This window comes from Anopheles maculipalpis, chromosome 3RL (genome assembly GCF_943734695.1).
Source record: "Anopheles maculipalpis chromosome 3RL, idAnoMacuDA_375_x, whole genome shotgun sequence".
NCBI classification, from domain to species: Eukaryota; Metazoa; Arthropoda; class Insecta; order Diptera; family Culicidae; genus Anopheles; species Anopheles maculipalpis.
In genome coordinates, this window is record NC_064872.1 from 77,173,409 (window position 1) to 77,186,096 (window position 12,688).

General features: G+C 41.2%; 1 protein-coding gene across 2 annotated transcripts in view; it reads left to right on the top strand.

Annotated features, from left to right (window-relative positions):
* LOC126562107 (slit homolog 1 protein) overlaps positions 1 to 12,688 on the top strand; it is a 335,492-nt gene that overhangs the window by 197,403 nt on the left and 125,401 nt on the right. The window lies entirely within an intron of this gene.

Consider the following 12,688-nt stretch of genomic DNA (forward strand, 5'->3'; position numbering starts at 1 on the left):
TTCTGTGTGCAGCATGACCCGGCGAAAGAAGTAGTGTCAGCAATAGTTAACAGGGCAACGGTGAAGCCTTTTCCGATCCGGTCTAGTTGCGTGCCTAAATCAGGTTGTCCTCCCCCCCCCCCCCTCCCTCCCTCCCTAAACACAACCGAATGGGTTGTGGATTAACAGACGCCTGCATGGTCGCGTGCGTCCTTTATTTCTCACTAGTCTCAGGCGTACCGTTTCGTGTTACGTGCTTATGTGTGCGAAGTGCGCTTGTAGGGATGAGAAGAATCGAACTCACACACACGTACACGGTGGCTCTTGATTCATTTTATGGTACAAATGGCACCAAGCTTATTCATTTCCACTTTGGCATGGGTCGGATCGGTTCCTTGAAGATGCGATCCCACGGAGAATGAGCAGTGTTTGTGTCCATGTACTTGGGTAGTAGCGTTCGAGTAGTATTTGAACCGTTTGCCCACAAAAAAATGCATCGCGCTTAGAAAAGGAAATCAAACAAGCGATTAACGATAAACAGTTTAAAGGAAAAGGTGACTTATGGTGAAGCAATAAAAATGTCTAAAAGTGTCTCCATTTAATTTATTTATTGAATATTTTTAGAAATATTGCTTGAAGTTTACAGCTTTCAGCTAGTTGTAAAATTTGATTGTATGCATTTTTGATTGCTTTATTTCTTAATCTTTTTTTCGTACTGTGGACATTATGTTCGAGTTTATCTTGCTTACCTATCTTATCTATGTTTATCTCCCAATAATCTGTTTGCCATCAACACCTATTTTCATATATTGTTTCTGTTCCATTTTATTTAAAATTACAATCACTTTTAATATAGATGCTTTTTAATGTACCAAAATTTTTATGTTTCATGGATATCGGGCAGCCTGGGTGAACTTTTTAAACCATCAATTAAAATAAGTGTACAATGCATTGTGTTTGAATGACCTAGCCAAATTTAAATTATTATTGAGGAATTAAATAATCTAGAAGGCAACCTTTGACACAATAAAATTAAATAAAAACACAGGAAAAAGACGAAGTCAGTCCTAAACCTACCATAATTTAAAAAAAATCAGGTTAATTAATTAAAAAGCAGATAATATTTTATCGATTCATACATCCAATTACGCAGAAAGGCTACGTGTTCTACTTCTAAACATGTATTAAAATGTTCATTTACAGTTTCTGGAAAAATTTAACCAATTTGTATACAGGATACTGGTTTCTATCGATTGTTCAATAATAAAGATCTTAACAATTATGTTTTGGCTGGCTGAACACATTTGCTAAAGCCGTGCACTCAATATCCTGTTAGCTTTGCAAATTTTGAAATGCAAAAATGGTGAGTTTTGCATAAGAGTATTTATCTTCATTAGATTAAATTGAATGCTTTGAATGTAAACTCTTTTGATTACTTGTAAAAATATACGTCGCTTGGAAAATTTCGAAGGCAGTAGGTCAAAGCATGTGTGAAGTCAGTAAAAACTAAATCGCCATACTTTGTAAAATAATTTATAAGTGTTATTATTTGCTCAAGCTTGTCTGATTATAGTACAATCAACATGATACTTATGGTACAACCAACGAAGTTTGACATCAGAAAATCTAGTAGAAAAAATAATATTAACTTAAAGTAATATTAATTACAAACCTCATTTTTCTATGAATTATTTTAACTGAACAAATTGAAGGACAAAACATACTCAAGACAAAACTCAAGACAAAACATACTTTGCTCAAGAAAATTATTTTTCTCCTATTTGTTTAATAATTATTTCACCTCCAGTGCTTCCTGGGCACATCTTAAGTACCAAGCTTTAGTTTAGCCTAAAACATATCCACAAAACTGATGCTCCGACGAGCTTTCTCCCATTGTGCTTGCGCGCTGATTCCTTCAACTTCACTAACCGAACAACCGCAGATTGCTTGTGTGTGTGTGCGCGCGAGGCGTATTGTGCAGATAGGCGGACATGCGAGCATGCAGGAGAGTGTGAGAGAGTTCGCACATACAAGCGGGGTGTGAGTGGGTGGTTGGTTTTTCATACCATCCTCCCTTCACTCGAGAAGTTCTCACGCTTCCTTCCTACGCTCTGTGGAACGGCGACGGTGGACAAATTTATGTATGTGTGTGTGTTGTTTCCGCTGGCGCTGCGTTGTTTTACTCTTCATTCCCACGGTAGAGCAGAACGCATTTCGACTTCTTGCTTCGGCCCTTTTTCCCACTCCTCTCACCCACCAAGGGTCTCGCCCAACCCCTCCACCTTTGTTGTTGTTTCCCGCATCCGTACGGTCGTCGGCCGGTCGATGCTCGACAGTGTTGGAGTGTGAAGTTCGCTCGTCGTTTGTCCTTGCCAGGCATCCCCGGCGATGCTAGTAATCGGTTCGGCATCCGGCACGTTAAGCTTCCGTTCGAGCGCGAGCTCGTACGCGGTTTCGGACCAGCGGGCCGGGTAGGATAGGGAGGAAATATTCGATCGCACCGAGACAAGAAGTACGTTCGGGTAAACTGATTGCACCGGGTGTGGGTGTGCGCGTGTTTGTGTGTGACAGGCGTGAATCCTTTGTTTGTTTGCTGCACGATAGCGCAACGGAAATAGCGGGTGGGACTGGGAAAAGGGGAATAGAAATAGCACGAATCGTTACGGATTGGAACAATCCATTTTGTCGGGTTTGTAGAAGGTGTGAAAAAATAATAATCAGCAGTTAGGTGATGGAAAAAAACAAGACGAATAAAAAAAAATCCAAGGCAATCACACAAAAAGGACATTATCCATGAATGGTGCAGAAGATGAAAATGTGTGTGAGTGTGTGAGTTCCCGGCATCCGTGTTTTCTCGATCTATTTGGGAAAAGATCAGGCAAAAAAAAAAACGATGAAAATATATTTTGCGTTCCGCGTGCGGGAAGATACGGTACAATTTTTAGCTTTCGATAACATTACCTTGTGCCGACGCTCTAGGGAGTGCTTGCCGATGTGCTTCTGTTACCGTGTAAGTGTAAGAAGTAACCTTCACGCTTAAGCGATTACAGTCGGATTGGGATTAGCGGGAAAGCTTGGGTAGGGTTAGCGCTGGATGGTCGGGTGGGTGAGTCGGTTTAAGCTGACAAGATGAAGCTGCTGCCAGTGGGGAGCGTAAAACCATGCTCACACTTGTAGCATACGTGGTTTATCGTTAGCTAGCACGATGATGAATGTACACACGTCTTTTCCTTGAGGTTTGACCCAGTTTCACGCACCGCTTTCAGCGGCAAAAGCAGCAAAAGGGCTAGTAACTAGTTTGTTTGGTTTATAGTTAAAGGGACGGGAGGCAATAAAATACTCCACACATACACAGCTGTACTGTTTAATTAGACACATACACAGACACATGCACAGTACAAGCAATCAAGATAATTGTCTAATGTTGGGTTTGGGAGGAAAAGAATTTCTTTTATTTTTTTTCCCGCTGACGGCTGTAGTGATTGATGTCTCATAAAGTAGTCATCATTCAATTTCAGTCTTGTGCTTGTTTCTGAGATTAAAAAACACAGTTTTAAATGAGATCCTTCCAATTGAACGTATTGAAAAGGTGAAAGGAAAATGGTTCACTTACAGCAATTCTAAGCACAATACTAGCGTTTAAAGCATAAACGCGGCTCGAAGCAGCACAATCCGGGACAAGCCCAAGGCTGAGAACTGTTAGGGTTTTGCTGTGAATTTGGCTAGACAAGGCCGGAACGTTCTTATCGAATAAAAAATAGAATTTCTAATTTTTCAAGGCGAGAATTTGTAGTCCACTAGCCAGAAATTATAAGAGCTTCTGAAGGAAATTTCAATACAAATGGTGGACTTTGGTTTTACTTCTTCAAGGATTGCTATGATGGATTTTGAATGAATTTTAAAATTATTACCATTGTACATACTCGTAGAAAATTTGATAAGTTCTTATTGTTTGGCATCAACCACTCTCGAGGCGATAAAGACCAGCGTTTTTATTAGACCATTCTACCATCCCGTGGAAGTTTCCTTAAAAATAGCCATCTTGAGAAGAATATAATGGGACTATGGCGGTTCGATGTCGGAGGCAGCAGGATTGCCAGTCTTCAAACGGCAGGTCCTGGGTTCAAATTCCATCCGAACCGTTCTCCCCAAGGAAAGATTATAAAAATCCTAGAGATCCGAGAACCTAGAGATTAAACCCAGTTTAAGGATTCTTTGAACACTTTTAAATCCATCCAAATAAACGCAAAGATAATAATGATAAAAAACTTCTGAAATTTTACATTATTCATAATAATTCAGACTACAACTCATAATTCATTTTATGTAAACCATTTTCTCGTCCAAAGCTACCAAGATGCAACAGGAAAGTAGAAAATTTGCTCCACACAAAATGATTCCCATTCGTTCCATTATGTTGCCGCCGTTAATAAGCATATGTTTCGTGAACGTTCAACGGGTGAGATGAATTGATAGCTGTCATAAATAAATTGTTGCATTTTATCGTCCATTTGACGCTCTGCTCGTGTTGCATGCACCCGTCACTCACACACGCCCCTCCCCATATTGGTTCATATTGTTGCGAAAGCGTTGCTGCGCCCGATAACAAAGAAATGCAATGCAATTGTGCCCATTTTTCACAAGGTGGCATCAACTGCCGAGCAGAAAGGCGAACGATGGTGCGGGCGATTGGGCTGTGTGGTTGTTTTGCCGTTGCACCAGCACTAACTATGCAACTGCTGCTGAGGTACAGCTGGGGTTCCGATGGGGAGTGTGCGATTTGTTGAGTATCGGCTCCGTGAAGCGAATGTGAAATTGATCGTTATTTGTTTTCAGTATGATAAATAGCATCCTTTTGTATACCGAACACAACCGTACATTAATTATTCATGCGAAGTTTTATACATATTTGTGATACGCTGTTTAAATATGTTCGCTGTAAAAAAAGGTCGATCTCGAGTCTCATTGCTTCGTTTTGTTTTTGTTTGTAGCGATACAAAATCAATACCACATCGTTTGGAGATTGTTTTGTTTTTCCTGCACTCACCAGTCACCAGTTCCAGTCACCAGTCACCGGCAGCAACTGGGCGTAAAAAATCATAACGACATGATTGCATCGATTATTTGCCATTCGCACTTTGATTTGGTTTCGGTCCCCGTAGAAAATCATCAGCTTTTTTATGCCTACCCTTTAAACATGCGTCCTCTTGGCGCCCTTCAAAGGAACATTCTGCTGCTTTCAAAGCTTATAAGCGTGCCTTAGGCATAAACAAGAAGCAGAGTTAAATAAAAAAAAAGAACTTATCCATCAGACCTGCTGGCAGAGAATGGAACAAAAAAGCAAGGGATAAATACACATGGTTTACAATTGAAATATAAAAGAAGCTTTGTAATGATAACTCTTTTTATTTCGAGCGTGTGCTTTTCTTTACCAATCTTGAGCATCGGAGTCGACTATGTCCATCGTTTGACTTCCGTAAATGATTGTTAAATGGTACGTAAGTAAGAGAGAGAGAGAGACAGAAACTAATACCAACCAACTGCACAAACGTTTGTTTGCTAACCTAACTCATCCAATGACGGAAAACTCGAACCTTTACTGATTTTTGTTCCACAATCGAGTAATGGAGCAACTTTAACCTTCACACGGTAATGTTCCATTGTCCGACCGCTCGGAACATCATGGTCCAATAAAATAGCTTCACGTTTTATGGTCGTTTCTTATCTCAAAACTCAACTCGAGTGCCTGACCGGCAATGTCACCTATCTACTTGTTTGACACTTCACAATAGCTGTGTGCATTCGTAGCTCGATGCAAAAGGGAAGTCAAGCAAAAAAAAAAAAAAAAGAACCATTTCCCGCCTTCCTTTGCCCTCAAAAGCAGCTCCACACGAAAGGAAGTGTATTTGAAATGGTTCAAAATGGACACTGAGTATGTCCTCCTATCTTTCCCTACGTTGAATAGAAGCGGTTAAGCGAATTGTTCGTCATATTGGTGTGTTCACGTTCGCAGTGGACGGACGGGAAAATTGAGACCGAGTACCGTCTCGACGATGGAGGCGCATGGTGGCGCAGCGCAAGCAAAGCAGTTGACAGTTCACCTCTTTAGAAGCGAGCGTTTGAATGGGTTTCCAAGCGATAAAATGACCATACTATCCTTGCTGGATAGAGGGATGGGCATACTGGATATAGGAATGGAAAAAACAAACGACGCGATAGATGCTTTTGTATCATGTCCATTAAATTCACGTTGGACATGATAACGTTCGAGAAAATGGATAAAATTCTTTGTACAAAAAATCACGTTTTTACCCTTACATGAAATGCAATTGCAATAACTGTGCAGTTTCTTATTGTATTTCGCTATTAAATATTGTCAAAAGAACGCAAACTTTTTTGCATGCCTTTTTGATATAATCTTTTAGCTGAATAATCGTGCATTATGTTTGCACAGTTAATTTAGCAATCAATAAACGTTTGACACGAAGGTTAACTTTCAAGCTGGGGAAAAAATATACCAAAAATGCAATTTCTTACGCACACAACATTTTGATTGACTCTCTAGCCACGAGTCGTTCTTTTTTTTTTGCCGGTTGCCTTCAGCAACGTCAATCTCCACTCATCAGTTCGCTTTTCATGTTCCAAACGTTCCAATGTCAATATCAACTGGCGCACTGCAGATGATACCAAATGCCATTTCGCGTGCCCTTTTCCGGATGTGCATCGCAAACGGCACAGATGCACATCGTGCAGCGAGAGGTTGCCGATGATGATGGTACAGCTGCTGGTAATAATTAATAAACCTGACCAACCACACATGCAAGCCTTGTGATATTCGTTTTGCCTGTCTGGTTGATCGGTTAGAACCGTGCCAGCACATCAAACAAATCCGGAACGAAGTTCAATGTTGACATCAATTTTCGAGCAGTTAGGGTAAGGGATTCGAAAAGACGATTCCAGGCGAGTTCTAAAGAATATTTGATCATATGGCGTGCATGAGTATGCATTCTAACGCTCTATTAAGAACGGAGTAAACGCTTACAGGTGAGCTAGATATATGGCGAACATTAGGATCAATTTAATTTCACGTGTAAGTGGTCTAACTCTATCTTTTCGCAGGAAGCCTTTCGGAAATCTTCGAAGTTAATATTTCCTTAAAATTCTAAGAAATTTATTGATTCACCTCAGACCAAAAATGAGTAGAAACAGGAGGGGTCATGGAGGGGTTGAGAGGAGCAGGTGCAAGATTTGTCTGATGCTATTTGTGGAAATTGGTTTCCCTTCACTCATTTGATACGGTCGATTGCATGGCAACAGGATGAGGCACTAACAAATCCTTTGAGCCACCGATATGATCCTTACTAATTTATGTTAAGACCACCGGGAATCGCTCTACCGGATTGAATACTCACGCTCACGTTCCAAACAGCCAGCCCGTTTGGACCCGTACAAATGGCTTAGGTCAACTTTTACTCGATTTATATTCGATGCCAGCACGCTTTCGATTCGATCACATCCTCATCCACTCTCGCTCCACACTCTGCATTAGCAGAAAACGTACGCACACACGGAAGCAGATCCCTCATTTTGTCCCTCCTCCAACCCGCACTCATTTTCTACTCCAGTTGGTATGTTCTTAGAGTTACCTTAAGCCGTCGGTGTTTTTTTTTTGCTGAGTTTCTTGCTTTTCTGTTGTCAGTCTCGGGCCGTCTCCGCACACGATAACAAGTCGGTCGACCGGAAGGGCAAAAGCTTAATTTAATTAATTAGGTTTTTCTGTTCCAGGCTGGAGTTTGGGTGCCGGCCCTGCTTTGTTACCATCCTGCTGCACGCTCGAAAGACGGATGAATGCTCTCGATCTCGGGGTAAAGGGATGATTGCTAAAAGCTCGTCGCTTAAAGTGGGATATTCATCAGAGGGAGTCTCTGTTTTTTTGTGGGAGAGAGTTGGAGTTGAGTTCTTTTGTTGTCAAGATGAGCAAGAAATGTTCATGGTGCAAAGTGCAAAAGTCTATCCTTTTCTTGTGTGTGAATGTATGGTGGAGATTTTCATTTTATAAACCATCGATACTTGAGGAACCGATACTTGGCAAACTGGGGCTGAATCGCTAGCACCACAAAAAAAAAAACTTGCGGAAACTCCGATACCGACCTTTAACATGCTTAACGTTTAATGGCTACGTGAATCGAGTTCCCAATGAGCAGAGTCGTGCAAAACTTGTGCAAAACGTCTCCTTAGCATTAGCCTATGTGTGTGGGTGGGTGGAGGGATACATGTGATTTAAGATTGGCAGAACGAGAAAGAGCGAACGAACCAAGAAACATCAATTGATTTTGGTTTATTTCGTGCTCTGCCTTTACCAGCAGCGCGTTTATTGATTAACTGATCGCAGGACTTGGATCGTGGATAAATGAACGAGGTATTGCGAGGAAAAAAAAATATCCAACGGAGGTACTAAACTTTTCCTCCTACTCTGCGAGCTTCTTTCGTTAACCTTTTCTTCTCCATTCGTACGAGACGATTGGTTTCCGCCGGACCGAAAATCCCACGTACTGCAAGCTGGTACCAGCGTTTTGGGCATTCTTCTCCTTTACGTTTTACGACTTCAACGTGTTCCAACTAATTAGTGCGCTTTTTCACTAGCCATGTGGCTTTCCGTGGGCTAACTATGCTTCCGCACGTACACACACCACACGTGAGTTTGTGTGCGTGTATCCTTTATGGAATATTCGTGTGCCAACCCGGTTGTTCTGTTTCGTGTTTTTTTTTTGCTGCGCCTTAAAGGTGTCTTGTTGCGGGTGACGAACAAGAAAATGTCGTTTCCCACACAACGCTCGTGGCGCCACACTGCGACTGTGAGCATAAAAGGGGAGGAAGGATATTTTTCTATTTTGGCAAAATGGGCAACAACATCGAAAAGTCACATGGATCGCTTGCTCCATCGGCACAGTGGTACATCGCATCGTACAAGAGAAATGTTGTACTACTGCAGTCTACGTTGGAAGTGACGCAAAAATTGCCAAACATTTTGTTCAGCACATAAATAATTTGTACGGAGGAATGAGCAAATAAATTTAAGTAAAAGAATTTTTTTTTTGCTGTAAAGGTATAAGATTTTGAAATCGAATTATTATTTTAGTTGTTACAGAAAACATAATAAACATCCGCTTAAAGATAAAATAAGTTGCATGAAACTGTAACTACATCATGACGTTTCCTTCCGCATGCAACCTACATCAGAAAGCATTAAACGATTCTTTAAACTTATTTAAACTGGCTAAATTCCCGAACACCTACACCGAACCTTTGTGAAACATTTTCACCCACAGGCGACAAATTACATATGGCGAAGGTACACAAAACTACTGGAACATTGCGAACAAACCCGTGTGTTCGTTTCGACACAGAACGTGCTTTCGCTGCCCAGTTAAAAGCCCTCCAGGCGCAAAAGCTTCTCTTTGATAGTGGGTGAACAATTTTTGAGCTATTTCTCGCAATGGGGGAAAATCCTGAAAAGCTGGGAGTCAAGGAAACGAACCCGCAGTATTTGGCCACGATCCAGTCATGTCTTTTATGTCATGTTTTTTTTTTTTTTACTTCCTTTCCAACATCTCAACCGATTCGCACGCGGTGTTGAACAGTAAAAAGCCAGATTGGCCAGCACTAGTGGGTGGTAGCAAGATAAAAAGCAGACAGCAAAAGCCCTACACATTCCAGCACCATCAGTGGGAGATCACTTCCCGGTGTGGCGATAAAATCGTCATCCCTTTCGTTTCTTTTTTTTTAATCCAAAGCATGATTCTGTTCCGAAAGCTGCACCAAACACTCAGACGCTGGGACACGCTGGGCTGTGATGCTATTTTTGTGCCACAAACCCACGTACCACCATCTCTGTCGGGACGGAATATGCGTTTGTGGCTTTATTGGCTGTTTTTTTTTTTTCTATCCCTGTTATCCGAAACGTGAATTCTTAGCACCAGGCGTCGATCACAGTCAATCGAGCAGCGACCGTAAATCAAATCATATCTTAATTGAATATTTCACCTCAAACATTTTTCAGCTTTCGATCGCACCGGGCAATGTGGTGCTAGAAACGGGGTGTTTGAAAGCATTCTTTTGCAGATATTGGAAACCGTATGGGGTAGAGGTGAAGAAATTGCGTGGGAATCGAATATGTGGGATTATTTTATAAGATGAAGTGTTGATACATCATTTAAAGTACATAGCTTTGGTTAAGCTGTTTGATTATTGAAATTTTTAAAGGAAATATTTGAGAGTCAACGCTATCTTGGTTTTGGCTCATTGATTAAAGTAGATAAGCCATTTTAACAATAATTATTACATACTTAAAGGCTTTTGTACTTAGGGTACTTGTATGCTGCTTAACGGTGCATCTGGCCTAAATCATAATCATCCAGATGCATCGTAATTCTTAGATTTGTTACTGTAGGATGAAGATTTATTTCTTTTGGCCAACAATGTACAACTGTTTGCCTAAAATAAGTGTTTTTCTATTCCGACTGTAGTTAATGTTTAATCCATGTTTTTGCTCCAATAAATTTTTGCTGTAATTCTTAACTTCAAGCCAGACAACAGTACTTGCATAAGAAGTGCCAAGTCTATCGCTTTCGACACATAAAATCAATTGATTACAAACTTAGCACTCAATAATTGCAACAAAAAATCTTCCTGGTTACAATTTCCTGTAAAATGTGTCCCAAAGTAACACAAAACTTCTATTCACTTTGCAATGGTTCATTCGATTAAGCCTACGATTAAAACAAAGTGTACACAAAGAAAACAAAGCGCAAGAAAAAACAGGTCATTGTATTAAAAAGTAGAGCAACAGCAACAACCAAAAAAAAAAAAAAAACGACTCATCCGACGTGACCGCCCATTTCGGGAACCGGTTGAAACAAAATGGATATTAATTGTCTCAAATTAGGCAAAAAGTGTAATTTACATTATCATAATTGTACAGGGTGAAGTGGCCCGTGCATTTTCCCGATAAGTCTCGGTTGATCTCGCCTGTCCGCTCCCATTGCCAAAGCGCGGAAAGCTTGATAGCTTGATGTATACTGACCTTCCCCTCCTCCCCCCCCCCCCCCCCCTACATCATACTATTAAACCCACTTCTCTACCCCCAACGATTTCCAAGGCCATCGCGTCATGATGCGCGGCAATTCGTACCGTATTTATTTTTCCTCCCTTTCACCTTTTTTTCCCCCCAACGCAACGCGGGTCACTCTTCAAAGGCGTGGTTCGGTTGACACGCTCAGTTACTGCAGGCCTGCCTTGGCAGTAGCAGAGCACAAGGACCTTCTGCATTTGCATTTTCCTTTGGCGTAGCGGGGTGTCAGAAGAAAGAAATAAATGTCATTTACCGTTAATTACACTCCACGTTTTTCCTGCTGCTGCTTCGCCAGCTTGTTTGTCCTGGTGCCGGGACGTGTTTGCCATCGGGTGTCGTGTAAAGTGCTGGTAGCTTTTGTATTATTTACCAGACGCTTGCCTAGCGTTAACATTCACCCGGCGTAATTTGGTTGGAAATTTCGGTTTTCCTTACGGGGTAAATAGTACATTTGTACGATTTCGTTTGTCCCTTGCGTACCGGTGAGCCATCCGCAACTTTTGGGGTAGGTCTTGCTGCTGCTGCTGCTGCAACATTGGAATCCATAACACTGTCGATTGTGCATTGTACTGAAATAGAGCGACAATAGAGAGGTAGTTTTGGAGAAGTAAACCTTGGAGAAGCGTGTTCCGGGTATTTTTTTGGTGGTGGGTTGTAACGTCCGATTTTAATTCTATACTATCGTACCCATACTTACTGACAAACTCATTTACTGGACGATGAATAGGAAAGAGTTGCAGTGAAGGTTGAGGGAACCGAGAAGGGTGACACGATGCCCTTAATGACACCGCATTTAAATGAGCTTCCGTTGAAAATGTTATCAAATAGAGATGGTCAACGAGGCGAGTCGCACCAGTACGATACGTACCACTAGGTCCAGGTGCGGTTTGCAGTAAATTTGCTTCACTACTTATTTCCGACCGTGGAGTGGTTTAACGCTGCCGTACTTTGTACTTCATTTCCAAAGCAAGATAGAAAAGATGAACTCGTTCTGGTTTATCTCTCTGTAAATTACGGTTTTTGTTTGTTTTTCACTAGAGTTCACTGGGATAGTGAATTTAAATATTTTATGTTCTCCCGTTTTGTAACATTCTCTCTGCCTCTGCTAAACAGTAACACATTTTTTCCTCTCTTTTCCTTTCAGATGGTGATATCTTCAACGATACATATCATGTAGAGAAGTCTGAATGAAGTGAACGGAGTCTTTAAACCCTGCAACATCATCGTAACAATGCATATCAGCAATTGCCTCGTGTAGTGTACCAGTGCTGCACAATTATTTATCAGTAGTGAGCAATGGTTTTTAGTTTTTGATAAGAAGAAGTGTACCGACAGCTTTACAAATACTAGTATAAGTGGCTCAACATTCGACAAAGCGTAAAGCTGCATTGTTTCAAATGTGCCCATCACATACATATCAATTAGCGAACGAAACGTGCCAGTGTGAGAAATTATTTTTACGTGCAACCGATTGTGTGTGTGTGTGTGTAGTTTCTTGTGACTGTATGTAACCAACGTGACGTGGAAAGGTGTGAATGTCCATTTTATCGATACGTGCTTAAGAGCAAACCGAAACGA